This window comes from Bactrocera oleae, chromosome X (assembly GCF_042242935.1).
Source record: "Bactrocera oleae isolate idBacOlea1 chromosome X, idBacOlea1, whole genome shotgun sequence".
NCBI lineage: Eukaryota > Metazoa > Arthropoda > Insecta > Diptera > Tephritidae > Bactrocera > Bactrocera oleae.
In genome coordinates, this window is record NC_091541.1 from 19,571,604 (window position 1) to 19,590,902 (window position 19,299).

At 34.2% G+C, this 19,299-nt stretch overlaps 2 protein-coding genes across 4 annotated transcripts in view; both read right to left on the minus strand.

Annotated features, from left to right (window-relative positions):
- The window catches only part of LOC106626301 (Na(+)/H(+) exchange regulatory cofactor NHE-RF1), a 167,592-nt gene extending 150,781 nt beyond the window's left edge, over positions 1–16,811 (minus strand). The window contains 1 exon segment of the mRNA XM_070112767.1: positions 16,613–16,811. The gene's annotated coding sequence lies outside the window, so the exon portion shown is untranslated.
- LOC138858218 (Na(+)/H(+) exchange regulatory cofactor NHE-RF1) overlaps positions 1–16,956 on the minus strand; it is a 131,909-nt gene extending 114,953 nt beyond the window's left edge. Inside the window, exons 1-2 of one of the 3 annotated variants that reach the window (XM_070112762.1) lie at positions 16,810–16,951; positions 16,575–16,628 (exon numbers count right to left, since the gene is read on the minus strand). The gene's annotated coding sequence lies outside the window, so the exon portion shown is untranslated. The other 2 variants (XM_070112764.1, XM_070112765.1) reach the window with 2 other exon arrangements.
- Between the last annotated feature and the right edge of the window lie 2,343 nt (positions 16,957–19,299).

The following is a 19,299-nucleotide window of genomic DNA, read 5'->3' on the forward strand; positions in this document are numbered from 1 at the left end:
CAGATATTAAAATAACATTTAAACAAAAATTAAAAAGGTCCATATTGCTACAGTTAATTCAAAATTTTTTGAAATGTACGAATTTAATACGTGTGTAGAGAGCACTTGTTTCGAAATTAACCTTACGCACTTGGTGTGAAAGCCATAATCCCCTGTAGCAAATATTATACATATTTCAGTAGGATCCTTCTTTATATTTTAAAAATAAATGCTTTTCAAATCTGTTGAATTTTTTGTAAAATCAGTTTCTATAACTTTATTTTCTCTCGTTAATCTAATTCGTTGGGACGCGTGTTGCAACACTGAATTCTGTTACAATTACATTTTTAACGCACATTGAATATCAAGCATTGTTTGTGAAATAAAAACTACAACTCTATTTTGTTAACACATAATGTTGCATGTACGTCACTTGGCTTGCCTACACCTACAATAATGCCAGAATTAGCTGATCTCGACATTTTTAATCCTTTTGAAGATAAATTTTTACTTAACAATAATAACTGCGAGTAATTGAAGGCTAAATGAGATCAATTGAAGGATCAACGCGATAAATTGAGTCAGAATGTTGAATTTCTTCAGAAGATGGTGCTCTTCTACGAAATTGCTGATTCCTATGCAGATAACTTTCCTACATCACCTGAACAATAAATGTAATATTAGAACAAGATAATTTCTTTGTTGAAAATTATTCACCACTGAACATCAGTTCGAGACTTTATCGGAATTTCATCCAAACAATTCATTAATATTTTATACAAGTTATTATTGAGACAAATTCAAATTTGCCGATTTGATTCAATTTTTCATTCAAGGAAAAATTAAGAAAACAACCCGAAACAGAACAAATGATTTTGCACGAGAATGAATTCCAATAAAAAATTTTAATTTTTTATACTCTCGCAAAATGTTGCTGCAGAGAATAACAGTTTTGTTCACCTAACGATTGTTTGTAACAACTAAAACTAATCGAGTTAGATATAGGGTTAAATATATATAAATGGTCAGGATGAAGAGACGAATTGAAATCCGGGCGACTGTCTGGCTGTTCGTCCGCCTGTGCAAGCTGTAACTTGAGTAAAAATGTATATATCTTTATGAAACTTGGAACACTAAACACACCAGAGACATTAAATTGTATCTCTGGGATGGTATGAGAAGATTTTATAGGAATCGCGTTAAAAATTAGACAGTGGACGTGGCCCCGCCCACTTTTAGGTAAAAACCCATATCTTGGGATCTGCTTACCCGATTTCAACTAAATCCAATACATAATATATTTCTCATATTTCTATATTATAGTGCGAAAATTCGAATTACAACCACTGCTATTTCCCATATATCACCATTTTAAATTCCATCTGATTCTTTCACTTTCCACTTGCAAATCAAGTAACAATGATTGTATCGGGGTAAAACTTTGAATAATGAGTTTAAATTGTGCCACCTTATGACTAAAAATTGTCTAAATCGAACTAAAACTGTTCAAGCTCCTAGGGACTTAATATGTGGACCACAATGTGTAAGATACGTAATTGAAGTTTATACAATAAAATAAATAAATGAAACTCTCGATAGTAGCATGTTTTTGTGTAAAATTTTATTCATTGTCAAAAAACAATATCTTTTCATACTCTTCAATACAGTTGTAATGCATTCTATATAAAATAAAATATAAGGGTATACAACAAAACACATGAACGATTTCTCATAATTTCAGTAAATTTAGTTTACAAATTGCTCTAATTGGCAACAGTTCCTACTTCTAATTATTAAAATGTATACAGAAATCTTAAACGAGTATACCATTTGACTTTGCGAGAGTATTAAATGTTCGGTTACATCTGAACTTAGCCCTACCTTACTTGTTTTAAATTTATTTTTGTAAATTGTTTTCTACAACTGCCCTTAGATTTTGTTCACATTTTGTTCAAACTCTTCAATAAAATGTAAATACTGTTAGTATTGTTAATAAATTGTATTTTCTATTGGACGGATTTCAACCACTGGCGACCCTAGTACTAATAATGCTCCCTGAGTTTTATTAGGGTACACGTACCATCATCAATATATATGGAGTAAAGTCAGCCGGATGCTCGAAATTAATGATATTAGTTATATGGGGGTTAGGGAAAGTTTTCCCCGTCTTTATGCATTTTAGCACAAAGATGTACTGTTTTTAGAAAAAAACCTGTCTCAATTTTATTAAAATAACTCACATATTGGCCGATATATGCGGTATAAAATAAACCAAAGTTCAAAAATCTTTGTATTAGGCATATGGCGGATAGGGAAATTATTGACCCAATTCAACCCATTTTTAAAACACAGACATACAAATAATAACCCAACGATTACCCTCCTCCCGCCCAACCGACGCGAGGGGCGCAATCCAAATACGTGCGGAATTATTCGAGTCAGAAAAGGCAAGAGAGTTTTTTAAGTGTTGCGATCTAAAACTGCTCAGCTACAGAAACAAAAATTTCAAGAGCCAAGATTTAAAGTTACAATATAATAAATTGTTACCTTTTCATTTATTAAAAGAAAATAATAAAGTCTTTTTAATTTTGAAAAGTGAGTCAGATAAGTCAAATGTGCTGGAATGAGAATTAAAATCATGACATATACGGCGGAATGGCTCGTTTAGTGCCAAATTTGATCTACACAATTTTAGCAGTAAAGGTCTAAACTGCCTCGAAAGGCGAACCGGGATATTAAATTTAATTTCAGACAGGAGAAAAGAACTACAAACTGTTCCTTTCAAAATTTTCACTAATAATATTATGCCAAGCATTTCCCTACGACTAGAAAGTGTTGGTAGGTACTAGTGTATGGAGGTAGACTTACTCTAGAATCCCATCGGAAATGCGCTAAGGCGAAAAGTAAAAATTGTTTTTGAACAGACTCTAACTGGTCAGAATGGATTTGGTAGCTAGGGTTCCATAAAACAGAGCCATATTCCAATATAGGTCTAACCAAATTTGTATAAAGTGTTTTAGTAATATACGGATCTCTAAATTCTTTAGACCAACGTTTGACAAAACTGAGGACAGCTTTTGCTTTCAAGACCATGGTATCCATATGAAGACTAAAATTAAGCTTAGGGTCCATATTAACTCCCAAATCAACATAGTTAAAAACTTGCTCTAGAATATGGTGTTTTATTACATAAAAAGAGTGGTGCACAGATCTACGGAAAAAGCACATCATCTTACGTTTATTGAGATTCAATGGCAAATCATTTCTATCACAACATGCAACCAAATTGTTTAAGTCTAAGTTTGCAACAGACACCTTTCCTCAATTGAAGTGTATGATTTAAAAAGCTGTACGTCATCAGCGTATAATAAAATTTTTGAGAATTCTATTAATGAAGAGATATCGTTAATAAACAACAAGAACAGAATCGGGCCAAGATGACTACCTGAAGAAACATTAATTGTATCTGAAGGTGTCTCTCAAATATCACTCTTTGTGTTCTATTATAAAGATAGAAAGATACCCATTGAAGGAATCTTGGCTGAAAGCACAGCAGATCAAGTTTATGTATGAGAATCGAGAGGTTTACTTTATCGAAAGCTTTGCTTAAGTCTGTGTATATAACATCCGTATGCTTATGTTCCCTAAAACCCAATGATACATGGTTTACAAATTCAAGTAAGTTTGTTAGAGTCGATTTCCCTTTACGAAATCCATGCTGAGATGAGGAAATTAACGGAGAAATCCAAAAGGTTATATGGTCAGTGATGATAGCTTCAAAAAGTTTAGGTATAACTGATAGTTTTGCGATACCTCTATAGTTTTCAATGTTGGATCTAAATCCACTTTTATGCAAAGAAATTATAAATGAGTGTTTCCATATTGAAGGAAATATACCGTGTTTAAGAGAGGAATTAAATATCCTTGTCAAAGGCAAGTAAATATGTTTGGCACTATTATTTAGAAAGCATGGGGGTATTATGTCTGGGCCATAACTAAAAGATGGTTTTAACTTATTTAAATTAAGTAGGACGTCTTCTTCAGAAATAATTGGAGCGTTAATTAAAGTATTCGAACACAGCACGTGCTGATAAGAAAAAGTTTTGGAAGAATTATTACAGTAGTTTGACTTGAAAAATTCTGCAAATATATTGGATATAATATCATTGTCACTTGAAATGATAGATTTGTATTTCATCGCGGACGGAAATTTGGAAATCCTGCGTTTGGAGTTGACGAAATCATAAAACGATTTTGGATTACTTACAATATTCTTTGTTACTTTATTTAAGTAATTATTATAACATTTTTTTTAGGTCAAAATATTGTCGACGCAATAGAGAATATTTAGAATAGTCGACAAGTGAACCAGTTTTTTTAAAATGTTTAAAGGCTCAAGTTTTTCTGTTTTTCAATTTATATAACTCTTTCAAAAACCACGGACTTATACTTTTACTTTTATTAACAATTACTATTGGAACATACTTTTCAAATAATTTCATAATTATGTTATTAAAATGAGAGACACTCAATTCAATGTCACTATTATAATAAGGCAATGTTATTGTAGAAAGTTCTGTATTTAACTTTTTATACTCTATACCTGTTGCTACAGAGTAGAATAGTTTTGTTCACCTAATGGTTGTTTGTATCCTAAAACTAATCGAGTTAGATATAGGGTTATATATATATAAAGGATGAAGAGACGAGTTGAAATCCGGGTGACTGTCTGTCCGTCCGTCCGCTTGTCCGTCCGTCTGTCCGTCCGCCCGTGCAAGTTGTAACTTGAGTAAAAATTGAGATATCTTTATGAAACTTGGTAGACATGTTTCTTGGTACCGTGAGACGGTTGGTATTGCAGATGGGCGTAATCGGACTACTGCCACGCCCACAAAACGCCATTAATCAAAAACAAATAAATTGCCATAACTAAGCTCCACAACAAGATACAAGACTCTTATTTGGTACACAGGATCACATTAGGGAGAGGCATCTGCAGTTATATCTCCTAAACCGCTGATGCTATAATAACAAAATTCACTGGAAGTAAATTTTTTTAGCACTTCTATTGACGGTGTGAAAATAGTTGAAATCCAGTGGCAACTCCGCCCACTCCCCATATAACGGTACTGTTAAAAACTACTAAAAGCGCGATAAATCAAGCACTGAACACGCCAGAGACATTAAATTTTATCTCTGGGATGGTATGAGATGACGTTATAGGAACCGCGTTCAAAATTAGACAGTGGGCGTGGCACAGCCCACTTTTAGGTGAAAACCCATATCTTGAGATCTGCTTAACCAATTTCAACAAAATTCGGTACATAACGTTATTTTCATATTTCTATGATATGGTGCGACATCGGACTACAACCACGCCTATTTCCCATATATCACCATTTTCAATTCCATCTGATTCTTTCACTTTCCACTATGCATGTCTAGCAACAATGATTATATCGGGGTAAAACTTTGCGTGAATAATACGTTTAAAGTATGCCACCATGTGACCAAAAATTGTCTAAACCGAACCAAAACTGTTCAAGCCCTTAAGTACTAAATATGTGGACCCCAGTGCCTATAGTTGACCTTCTACCGAAAATATCAGTCAATCCACAAAGAAATCTCAAATGAGTGTACCATTTGACTTTGCGAGAGTATAAAATGTTCGGTTACATCCGAACTTAGCCCTTCCTTACTTGTTAAAATTAGCTTTTGCAAAGTTAAACCGAGTACAAAAGCACGAAGTTTGATGATTATTATCCCATACATTGCCTGAGATTTCGACAGATATTTCCAAAGCAGGATGATATGAGTCCTCTGGTAGAACAAGAGGATTACTCTGAATAACGGAACACTTTGAAGAGGTATCAACGTATACTAAATCTAAGCATTTACCAATTTTTTTCGGAATTAAATTAATTTGGTTCAGACCCAACTCGGACAATTTTTCGAAAAACTCATGAAAACATAACCGATTGCAAATCGGTACGATATAGTCATCGAAAGCTTTCCGCGAAGCACACGGTAAATTGAAATCACCTAATACAATTATTGAATCTGCATTATTTGCCACCGAGGTAGCACTATTTATTAAAGAAGCATATATATATATACATGCAGCATATGTATACAGATAAGTCCGAATGGGATGGTATATAAGATAGGGTTAAATAAATAAAGCAACTATTAACGTAGACTCTAATACATTTAAATTCAAATGAGTCGGTCTCTGAAACAAGAACATTTTCAGATGGGATAGAGGAATGCACGGCAAATAGAGTACCTCCACCGATTCTGTTCAGTCGAGCACATCTAAAAATTTGAAATTCGCTGTTTAAAAGCTCATTATCAAAAATGTGAGGTTTTAACCAAGTTTCTGTAAATCCAATTATATGGAAATTAAAATTGGAACTGTTCAAATACAAGTCGGTTAATTTTGTATAAAGACCCCTAACATTTTGATAATAAATGCTTAGAGAACTTCTACCAATCAGTTTTTTATATCGGTGGTTGCTTTTGGTAATTTAACAATGTTTTCCTCAGTTTGACTTCTAAGTTTAGTTTTAAATTCGCGTACAAAAGCCCCAGGTGGCCAGAATGAACTATGTAAGATATTTTTGAATGTTTCAAGAGATACGTCTATTTTAAACGATGATATACTCCTATCATAATTGAACTTAAATTTACGGATATTGATATCATCGATTTTTAAACGTGCCGAAATGTAAGATTTAATGTTCTCCACCAAGGTATCTTTGGCAAGTCCCGAAATAAGTATAGACTTTTGAGATGGAATAACTATCAAATTATTAACTGATGCTACTAAGTTATTAGGGGGGGCCTCTGAAATTGTGAGACACTTATTACGATTAGATAGAGCTTTTGGGGAATTGAGCTCTTTGGAAGTTGACGGCTTATCACCTTGAGGGCAAGAAGAAGAGAGATTTATTAGGGCATTGGGAGGAGACGTTCTTTTCTGTACAGAAGAACTAAGAACTCGGAAGGACGCTTACGCTTAGGAGCAGGTTTAAATGATTCATGAGAATCATTCAGGTACTTAAAAGATTTGAACAATTTTTCATAGTGCCTAAATTTTTCAGTGAGGGTTACAAGATCTCGACTGATTTCGTTAAAGCCATTGCGTGTCTCATTATCAGTCCAGCACAATTAATATGAGCAAGCCCATCACAAAGCCAGCATGAAACGTAGCGATCTGACTCGCCTTTAATGTTACAATTGGGAAAGTTACAAGACATAATAAACAACAAGAATGAAGATAAAATAAAAGAGTAAGTAGAACAAAATTCAATAGATTATAATAAATTAGTGTGTTAATAAAATATTAATAATAATAAACTCAATTAAGAACAAACGCAAAAATAATAGCAATTTTTTTATCAAAGTGTAAAACCAAGACAGTTTTAAAAAGCAATATAGCGAGCAGTTTTAGAAGCACTGTAACAAATAAAAAGCTAAACGCAACACAGCTGTGAATAAAGAAGTTAATGAGATCAATAATGAGAGAAAATAGAATAAAATAAAACAAAATGAAACAAAAAGCTGACTCGGTACCGAAAATTCGAAAGTTTAAACTTTTTAATACTGCACAAAACTTAGGAGCATTTTATACTTATCTTGCAACTCGGAGTTAAATCACTAAAAATTGTATTAAATCAGTAAAAAAAAATCTATTAAACTTGAAGAATTTATAAAATAAAAACAGAAAAGTTCAGAGCCAAAAAAGTACAGCTTAAGAGCTTGAAGTGTTGCCACCTTGAAGGAAAAATTTGCGACTGATGTGCTAAGAGGTCTAAGGATATTAGAGCTGCCCTGATTATGAGTTTGAGTTCAAAAATTTTCTATCATGTACAGATTTCCTCTTACAGAATACATGTGTTTCTATGCTCTTGCAACATGTTACTACAGAGTATAAAAATTTTGTTCACCTAAAAGTTGTTTGTATTACCTAAAACCAATTGAGATAGATATGGGATTATATATTTTATAAATGAGCAGGATGACAAGACGAGTTGATATCCAGATGTCTGCCTGTCCTTTCGTCCATCCGTCCGTCTATCTGTGCAAGCTTTAACTTGAGTAGAAATTGAGATATCGTAATGAAACGTGGTACACGTGTTTCCTCGCAAAAAGAAAGGACGAGATCGTAGATGGGCGTAATTAGGTCACTGCCACGCCCACATAGCACCATTAAACGAAAACCTTTAAATTGCCATAACTCAGCACTAAATTAAGATATGTAGAAGTTTAAGTTAAGTCTTACACTAGCAAGGGGCACCTTTATGCTAAAAATTTTGAAAAAATGGGCGTTACCCAGCCCTCTAAGAGGTTTAATATACATATATCTTAATCCATTCAAGCTCACATAACCAAATTCTCAGGACAAATCCCTTAAGCAGTCCTAGCGTGGTTTTTTTTAATGAAATACTAATTTTGAATGAGAAAGTAAAAAAAATTATTCAAAATATTGACCATTGCTTTTTACATCATTATCTCTGAACCGTAAAAATTTGCATGTTGCCTCTTATACAGCATGATCACCATATGCCTCGACAAGCATTCGAAGCGACCCCGTAGCACTTTCTTCAAATGGAAATAAAAAGTTAATGCTTTCGGCAAGTCATCACTTTCCAGTACAAAATTTGACATTTTCGACACAATGATAAAATATGACGTTGTTTGTTCAATCACTGTAAGGTTATTGAATATATTTGACAAATGTCCTGCCAACCAAACAGAAAAAAAATTAAGGCTCGCTCACAACAAATGTTTCCTACCAACTGCCTTTTTTGACAGATCACGCGTGAGTCGCGTCACGATGTGATGTTTTTTTTTTGTTCAGTATTGTTTGGTATTTCATCATGGAAAGTCTTACGCCTGAACAGCGTTTACAAATTGTTTAACTTTATTACGAAAATTCACCTTCTGTAAACAAAGCTAAACTTACTGTCAACATAATCGGCCACTGAGCGTACTATTCGTAACACCATCACCCACCTTGAGACCCAGCATTCAATATTCGACCGAATAGACTACGCTCAGCATGCAGTTTAGATACAATATCGGCCGTAGCTGAGAGTGGGCACGAAGACCGTGGAGAGTCGATTCGGTGCCGTTCGCAGCAACTCGAACTGACGTATGGAACGGCTTGTCGCATTTTACGTGGAGATCTTAAATTAAAATCGTACAAAATTCAGCTTGTGCAAGAACTGAAGTCGCTCGACCTTCCCAAGTGACATCGCTTCAAACTATACACTCCTGAAAAGTTCTAAGAAGATCCAACGTTTTCAAGCTAAATTTTGTTCAGCGATGAGGACCATTCCTGGCTTAATCAGTATGTAAACAAGCAAAATTGCTGCATTTGGGACGTAGAGCAACCCGAAGAGATTCAAGAGCTGACATTTCATTCAGAAAATACAACGGTTTGGTGTGGTTTGAGGGCCGGTAGAATCATCGGACAATATTTCTTCAAAAATGGTACCGTTGAGAACGTAACCTTCAATGGCAACCGTTATCGCGCCATGATAATCGATTATTTGATGCCTGAAATTGAAGCTCGTGATCTCAGCGACATTTGATTTCAACAAGACAGTGTCACTTCTCACATATCGCATCCATCAATTGATTTATTGAAAGAACACTTCTGTGAGCGTATTGGGCCGGTCGATTGGCCACCGAGACCGTGTGATATCACAACAATGGACCTTTATCTGTGGGAATATGTTAAATCTAAAGTCTATGAGGATAATTCCGCTTAGATACAGGCCTTGGAGCAAAATATCACGCATGTCATTCGCCAGTTACGAGTCGAAATGATCGAGCGAGTCATCAAAAATTTAATTCAACGGATGGACCATCTGAGATATATCCGTGGCCAGCATGCGAAAGAGAGAAGAGAACGTATTGGTTCGTCTTCGATTTTTGCTTATTCTACAAAGTGCATCAAAGATTTTTTGTGATAACGTGATGACTATAAACCCATGATTAGTTAGTTTGTGGCATGTTAGTGATGTGTGGTATTTGCAAAAATTTATCAAATCGGGTCAATACTACCCCCAACTCCCATGTACTAATACTTATAATGAGTTACGTTATTCTAACAAGTTTTATACCGAATATGATTTACAGTGAGTATTATTTATATATAAAATTGCTTCAAAATGTGTTCTCGAGTATAATTGAGCAATGTAAAAATAATGCATTTAAGGCCGTCCCTTTCTCTATTCCCATTATTCCCTATAAAGTGATTTCCGTCTTTACACCTATATTTAATAATTAAGGTTGGTCAAAATGTGTGATATTTTAGTGAAATTAAATGGACAAGTTTTCTTAAATATTATTTGGTTTAGCGCTGAATTAATGGGTTGAAATTGGTCTATAACTTGATCTAAACCTTGTATCCCTAACAAATCCACATCATCTCAAAACATTACATTTAGCCTCTTCGGCCGAGTTAATATCACATACATATACTATCTCATTTGAAGATGTATTTTATATAATTTTAGCTGACGTGAACGAAAATATAGCAGTAAAACTAAGTCTTAGTTTGTGGCCTTCATTATAAGTGGTATATTCACCAACTTTTTTTTGCTATTTATGTACGATTTCATCGAATAATGGATGTTTAATTCTTTCGGAACTTTTTGTGATATAAAGTTTTGCCAGCACCTGAAGGAATTTTCCGAGCTTTGATTCTTGCAAGTTGCAAGAGTATAAAATGTCCGGTTACACCCGAACTTAGCACTTCGTTACTTGTTTTTTTCTCTGAAAATTTCGTAAAATTTATACTGTAAGTTGAAAAAAAAAGTTATTTGAAAAATAACGGGTTTTATTTACTACAATGGGTCCAAAATACATTTATACTAAATCAAATTTTATTCTGCGTAGTGAAAAACGAGAATAGCTCCTAGTTCCGGGCTCTAAAGATGGTTACTTTCGTTCCTGATACCATTAACTTCCACTGTTGTAGTCTTGAATCCAATAGCTCAGCATGGTAAGGTGAAGGTCTCTTGCTAGGTCGTTTTATTCAGTTTGTTCGATTAAATGGGGTCCTTATTTCGTTGTTTTCAGGAGAACAGGCAGCGTCCGTTTTTTCGGCACTGTTCAGTTCTCCTTCATAATCATATCCCAAATCTTCTTCCCAATTTCCTAGGCGAGCTGGTAAGCCTTCCCCGTGAGGATCAGGCTTTGTTGCTAAGGAATCTCTGGATATGCAATATTATGCTTATTTGTCCTCGAAAAAACCAGATACTTTTGTCATACAAAAGTAGCAGTTGTTGAAATGGTTAGTTAGTTCTCGACAAATCATTACCAGTTACTTAGATTTGCAACACAAGTTCCCGATTTTGATTGCCACTAGCACATCTGAAATATTTGTGATAAGCTATGTTTGTCCTTTTAGTTATTACTTCTTCTATGATTTAGGGATAAACTGGCCACATATATAGCAAATACTGTCCGCGGGGTTAACACAATCACGTTTCTGTACTTCAGACATTTTGAAAAAGTTCACGTAAAAAGCTCAAACTACAACTGGCTCATCTCAGCGACGGCGACGCGAAAGAGACTAAAGTCAAAACAAACGCGGCACCTACACAACGCGCAGTCATAACCTGCTGGAGTAAGCGCAGTCATAACTTGCAAATTTAGAAGCAATAGGTAGTTAGATTTGCTTTGTCATAGGCAAAGTATATTCCGATGCTAATATATTATTTTACATAAACTTTCTGGACTACTGGAGGTGGCTTAACAACACTTCTAAAAAGTGAACTTTTACCGGTTTTGGCATTTTAAACACTAGCACCCAATTTTTTTATGAACACAAGCTACTTTGGTAAATGCATAATATTATACCATCAACAGTTGTGGTCCGATTTTGACAACTTTTCGACTTGAGTTAGCATATCTTGCAGGCACTATTCGTGCAAAGTTTTATCTCGATATACTCATTGGTACTTGATTTATATACTGTAAAATGAAAGAATCATATGGAATTTAAAGTTGATTTCACCCATTTTCGCACTGTAGAAATGAGGTAATATTACATGCCAAATTTGGTCGCTATGAGTTGGGTAGGTCCTGAGATATGAGTTTTCACGTAAATGTGGGCGGTGTTACGCCATCTACGAACTCGTTCTCATATCTTCGCAAAGGAATCTGTGTAACTAATTTCATTACGTTATCTCAAGTTATCGCTTGCACGGCCCTGAGATATGAGTTTTCACGTAAATATGGGCGGTGCCACCCCAATTTTCTTATTTTTACTCTAGTCTTTGGCGTATTTATTTATTGATTTATAATTCTTTTAATAGTTTTAAACAGACCCGTTATATGGGGAGTGAGCGGGGTCCTAATACAGTTTACGTTAGGTAGGAGTGCTCAAGGGATTTGTCCTGAGCGAATTTGGTTATTGTATCTTAAGTGGTTTAGGATATTGTGCATTTAATCTCTTAGTGGGCGGGTTCTGCCAATTTTTAGCTTACAGATGTACCTTGCTACTGCGATCCCCTGCACCAAATTACAGTTTTATAACTTATTTTAGTGCGTAGTTATGGCACTTTATAAATTTTCGTTTAATGGCGTTTTTTGTGCGTGGCAGTGGTCCGATTACGCCCATCTACGAGCCCGTTCTCCCCTTTTTGGCAAGGAAAGTTTCATTACGATACCTAAGTCAAGCTTGCACAGACAGACAGATTGACGGACAAACAGACATCCGGATTTAAACTCATCTCGTAATCCTGATTATTTATATTTGAATAACCCTACATCTATCTCGAATAGCTTTAGGTGATACAAACACCCGTTAGGTGAACTATTCTACTTTGTAGCAACATGTTGCTAGAGTGTTAAATTGTTGCGAGACAATTCGACTTGCATTATTCGACGAAATCGTGAATGAATAACAGTAAAATTTGGTATCTTACCAACATATATATAATATAAGTCGTAGACTCTCTTAGTTTCATTACTACATCTACATTTTGCATGTACGAAATATTAATATTAAGAACCAGGCAAATTAACGCAAATGAGATACAAAAAGATGGGGAATATTAATTTCATTCTGCACTAATGAAAAGCATTATATGCAGTAAATGGGGCTAGGGTAATTAGTGGATCGATATCACACATTTTCGGCATTAAACTATTGTATATCCAATATTACATAATACTTTTATTTAATTTTATAAAGCCAACCAGAAGTTTGAAATAACTTAATAATTCTTATAAACTTTCTTGTATAAGATATATATATGGGGCTAGCGAATATTTTTACACGACTTTGTATAATTTTGTTACGCCCACATATCCTTATCAGAAATAGAGGCTCTATAAATTTCATTAATAATCCTTACAGATTGACCAATATATAAGGAATAAAATCAAGCGGATGTTTGCAAATCCGTATATTGGGTATGTGAGGACTAGGAAAAGTATTGTTGCCAATTACCTGATTTCATCCATTTTAGGCTAGAGAATACACTGTTATTAGAAAGAGATTCCTTCTGAAATCCATTAAGATTTCTTAAAAATAGACCGATAGATGCGGTATTTAGTCAACCGAAAGTATCAAAATATTTATATTAAGTATTGTATATGAGGGCTAAGGAAAGTATATGATATAATCCATTTTTGGCATAGGGGCATGTCGTCATCACAAAAATATTCTTCCCGAATTGTGATAAAGTTAAATTTAATGTTTTAATTTCCCGCATAGCAGATTAAAAAATATAAAAAAATTTAGTTCCTTATACCGGATTAAAAAATAAAAAAAATGTTAATTTGAAAACAAAATATTTTTTTATGTCTTAATTATATGCTGGGGACCTAAACTTTATTTTTCTTCAGTCAGGTAGTTGGGTTTAAAAATTAAAAATAAATTTTAGTTCGGTTTTTTTGATTAAAAAAATGTCTTTTTTAATCCGGTACGGGGGAATAAAATTTGTTTTTATTAATTTTTAATCCGGTATGCGTGATTACATATTTTTGATCCCGTATTTGGGATGAAAACATCAAAAAAATTTCATCCAATTCCTTTTTTAATGCATTTCATATTTGCAACCCTGTCCGGGTTTTTGAAAAGTATTGTTTTTAAACAATTTTGGTTTAATAAAGGATAAAGACACAAAAGAAGAGAGATAACAAAATGATTCAAAATAGTGAAGAGAAGTGTTGCCACGCAATTAGTAATTCATATTGCTGACACTCCTTTACATTTTGCTATAGGTATATTCAAAAAAAAATTCATTTCTTTTGAGCATTTAACATGTTTCATCTTAGTTAAATTCTTAGTCAAAATATTTGCCATCATGTTATTTGTGGATACATAGTTGATATCGATTTCATTGTTTCTATACATTTATCGAATAGCATGATATCTGATATCTATCTTCTATTCTTTATCAGCTGTTACACGCTCAAGTTATCGATGTTCAGTATCATTGGGCCGGACTGTTTGAAACCTATTTCGTCTAACAATTTGTTGATGTAGGCTGCTTCATTCGCTGCTGTACAAAGCGCTATATACTCAGCCTGTGTGTTACTAAGTGCTACCATGCCCTACTTCTGCGATTGCTACGAAAAAAGCTCCAGCTGTTACAGAAACATACCCTGAATATGACTTACGATCACTGTCATACCAGTGGGATGAAAATGCAACTTCTAGCCTGATGTCTTCTTCAAGTTACGGAGTACATGCTTAACTTCATCTTCATATTCTGCTTGTGGATCCATATTGCGCTGTGATAATTTACATACAGAATGTAATATATCAGGTCGTGTGGATATTGCAAAGCACATTGTACATCTGTCTTGTCGACTTTCTCAATGTTGTCTTCGAGCTCTTCGAGCGTTGCTGGTTGATTGGCGTAAACTCTTGATTTAACATACCCCTAAGGAAATAATCTAGAGGTGTTAATCGCATGATCTTGGCGGCCATTTTACTCAGCCATTTCTCGAAATTAACGAGTCGTCACACTTTGCACGCAGTGTGTCCATGTTTAGACGTAAAACATGTGGTGGCACACCGTCTTGTTGGAAATAGAGACCGTCCGCAATGATTTCGTCAAATTCCGGAAAAAAAAGTTGGTCAACATTGTGTTATAACGTTCGCTATTGATGGTAATCGTATTTCCTGCCTCATTTCGAATGAAATAAGCCCCGATGATGCCATTATACCACAATCCGCACCGAACGGTCAATTTTTGGCGATGCAATTGCATTTTCTTAACCACACGAGGATTTGATTGTTGACGAAGCAAGAAATGGGAAGCATCTGAAACGACCATGTTTTGCGCGAAGACCTCGTACAGTAGTCACCGGAGAACATGAATATGCGTAATATTCTTGGAAAGTTTCCAAGAGTTGTACTATAATGAAACGTGACATAATGAACTGTCAAACCTTGCTGAATACACTGACAAAGTTTTACACAAATCTATAAACAATATCAACAATGACAACAAATGAAATTACATCAATGATGCGATCTTTTTTTGACCATCTATTTAAAAGCTTTGGTAGCATAATGCTTAAATCTAGGATAAGGTTATCTAAAAATGTTCGAAACCGGACTCTACCTTTTCAATACTCTAGATGCTGAATAAGCCTATGTCTGACTTTTTACTTGAAATATCGGCCAATTTAAGAGATATCTTAATGTATTTTGGAGGGTCCAATTTTCTCGCGCAAACAACTCTGATGACAAAATACGATGCAAGTGTTTCAATACTTCATTTAATCCCCATATGCATATTATAGTAAATGCTGAATGATACTGAATATGCCTATGTCTGATTTTTTACTTGATATATCGGCCAATCTATGAGATATCAGAGGACGTCTTTTCCTCTCACAAACAGCTTTGGTAAGAAAAATCGATGCAAGTGCTTCAATACAAGTACTTTACTTAACCCCATATGCTTAATATACTGATCTTAAAACTTTTGGTTGCCTTTTCCCTCATATACCTACTATATATATATAATCACAGAAGACATATTTTTGCCATACGAGAGATGCAGATCCTACGTTCGTCCTTCATTGAGTAATCATGTGTCAGAATCAAGCTAATAATTAAATTGTACTTTTTAAAATGCGCATATAAATTTATGTATTTGACTGTACTGACAATAAATTATCCCAAATAAAATTTCCCCCTTCAATTTTACTTTAATTTTGTCACATTTTGTTTTTGAAATGAGCACTTGTGTGCATACAAGCTCATACACGGCATACTTGTGTGCACACTGATCGTAAAAAATCGAAAATTCTCGCCAACATTCGTTTGCCACAAGCCCACACACAAGAAAATCCCACTCGCGCAACTACGGATCGTGGTTTGTTTTGCCACTTTAAGGGAGAATAATTCGTTTAGCGTTATGTGACATGGTAATGAAAATAATAGTATATTAAATGTAGTGATTGGAGATAGTTCGATTAATTTTAATATAATACAAATATCTCAGATATTCACCAAAATGTAGTAACGAGCTATTATATGACCAATATATTAAGTTAACACTTATGAGTAATACGTTATTTTATATAAGTAACTGCTTAATAGTACTCACGTCTAACTTATAAAGTTGTAGTTATATATTTTGCTTACTGTTCGTTAACACCGACTGCAATCAAAATGAGAAAGCTTTTTGTATAGTTCTACTCATCAGGTCAGCGAATGATCGTATAAACAAGTTTCAATGCAATCATACTATTAATATATGTGTTTATATAAGATAAACCAGTTTTTATTTAGCAATTTGAATGTTTTGTAAAAGCCTATCTTATTACTTCTAAAAATCTCACCGTTTGTTTATTTAAAACAACACATATCGTTAAATGAAATTCAATTATACGTGAAAAATTCGAACAATGTTAATCATTTCACACTTCACATCGACTTGAATAAAATGTACTAGCGCTTAATTCCTTAACACCTCCGAATTTAGTTTGTGCATACTGAACAACAACTCGATACTGAAAATGCAAAGGGGAAATCAATTGTTTAAGGCGGACCATGTTACTCTTTTAGTATAGGTTGGTAATGATCTCAGAGAGTAGAATAGTTAAGAATAGCAGTGTTCGTATTCTACCACATTAGTCTGTTAATTTGTCATTACGGTGGTAGATACATAAAATAATAAATTTCATATAATTGCTTCACAGTGATGTATTGATGGAAAGGTTTTACTCCATTATAAATAATACTAAAACAGTTAAAGAGTTATAGTACAGTTAAAGTAAATAAATATAACATTAATTGTCCCAAAATGAATTGAATTTCACATATATTAATATTTAAGATTTAGTTTTATAGATTTGCGACTTATTTCTTTAATCAAGTAAATCATAATTTTTGTGTTTTAAGAACCCAATTACTTATATAGTACATTGGTACATAGGTAAAATAAATCTTGATGACGTGAAAATAGCAATACTCAGTTATTACAGATGGGCGGAATTTAATCATTGACACGCCCACAAAATACTGTTAACCCGAAAAGTGTAAAGTGCAATAGCTTACTAAAAACTTAAATTTTTTAAAAGGTACATGTCGTTCGACCCTGGTCAAAATCGGACTACAACTTTTGAAACCGAACCTTCGAACCGCAGTACCTATGAATGACTCTATACCGAAAATATCGGTCAATATGTGAAATATATTAATGACATTAAAGGGAGGTATTTTCCTGATAATACTGTGTCGTGGTGCTAAGAGTAGGAAAAATTTTGTTCAGCCCTTATTAAAAATATAGCATATAGCGATATTCGATCTTTTAGTAGATTTTATACCGAAAACAGCTGCCAATATAAGTATTTTTTAATAAGATCTTCGGTTGATCTTTTCAATACGAGTATATAAAATTTTGTTCCGGTTCAGTTTTTATCGCATACATGCGCATTCCCACACAATATGTGAATTAAATTATGCGAGAATATTGTAACGGATTTCTCGATAAATTGTCTACCCATAACTCACTCTTGAGTTCGATCACTGAATTGTTAAATAAAAGTCCCAAATTAATGCTATACACAATCTAAATTGCTTTTTACACGGCAACGCTTTAATTAGAACTGGATCACAATCTGGCAGCCCTTATATAGTAGATCTTTAACAAAACTTCGCCTCCAGAATATTCTGGGAACTACGAATTCGCTGTGTAGTTGCTACTGGAAATTTATCGTCGTTTCGATTTTGTTCTATCATCCGTGTTTGTCACACTGCCCTCCACCTAAAAGCTGACTCGAGATTCCATTCTTGATCAGAACGTAACTCCATTGAAACACCGAATCTCGTTCCCCACATGTTGGTAAATGCGTCCGAAAATGGTTCAGCCTCTTGATTAGAAATTATGTATAATTCTGGCCATTCGTTGAAATGGTTCTTGACTACCAAACATGACTATTTCCTAAATAATTGGTGGAAAATGGACCATCTTCATTCACGACAATTTGCTCAACTGGCGCACCCGAATTGTACTATTTCATCTGGACATGACTCCTGGACCTTGACCCTTTAGCTACAATGCATTCAGCAAATTTGGTAATCCTCTCCATAGTTGATTGACGACAACCAGTCCAATAAAACCTTTGCTTCATTTTCTCCAAGGGTTTCATTATTCTCAAGTTCCCTCCTCTTGGACCTTCGTACTGCATGTTTAGGGGGGGTAGGGTTTTTACATTCGAACATCGATATTTTTTTCCATTTCAAGAATATGTCCTTAAAATTTTATATCGATAGAAGCAATACTCTTAAAGTTATTGTTTTATTAATCTCCTGGCCTCTAAAGCTCCAACCAATAGTTCATAAACTTAAGACGCGTTTTTCTCAAAACGACTTTTTCAAAGTCCGTGTTCACTGTCATTTCAAAACTACTTGACCGATTAATTTCAAATTTTATACACATTTTCAACATTTTGAATTTGAAGCTTTTATAATTATATCCCAAAAAGCACCCTTAGATAAATGCGATTATTCACTTTATTGCATGGGGAGTATGGTGATCCCTTAACTTTATTTTTGTGCTATTCTAAAAATTTGAGAATGTTTTTTTCTATGGACTTATGTTGTATGTTATATTTAAGTGCGTTTGCACAAATTTGGCAAGTAGTATTGCGCCACATATTTCCATTTCTAATTGTGGCCTTAGTGATAGTCGGACGACATACCGACTATTATCAGATAGGGTTGTTCTGGCTTCATAGAAGTCTTCACAATACTGATCTTCTAGGTTTGTATTTGATATGGGAAGGAGTTCTCTAACTCTCAAAATTTTCTTAATTGTGAATCAAAGT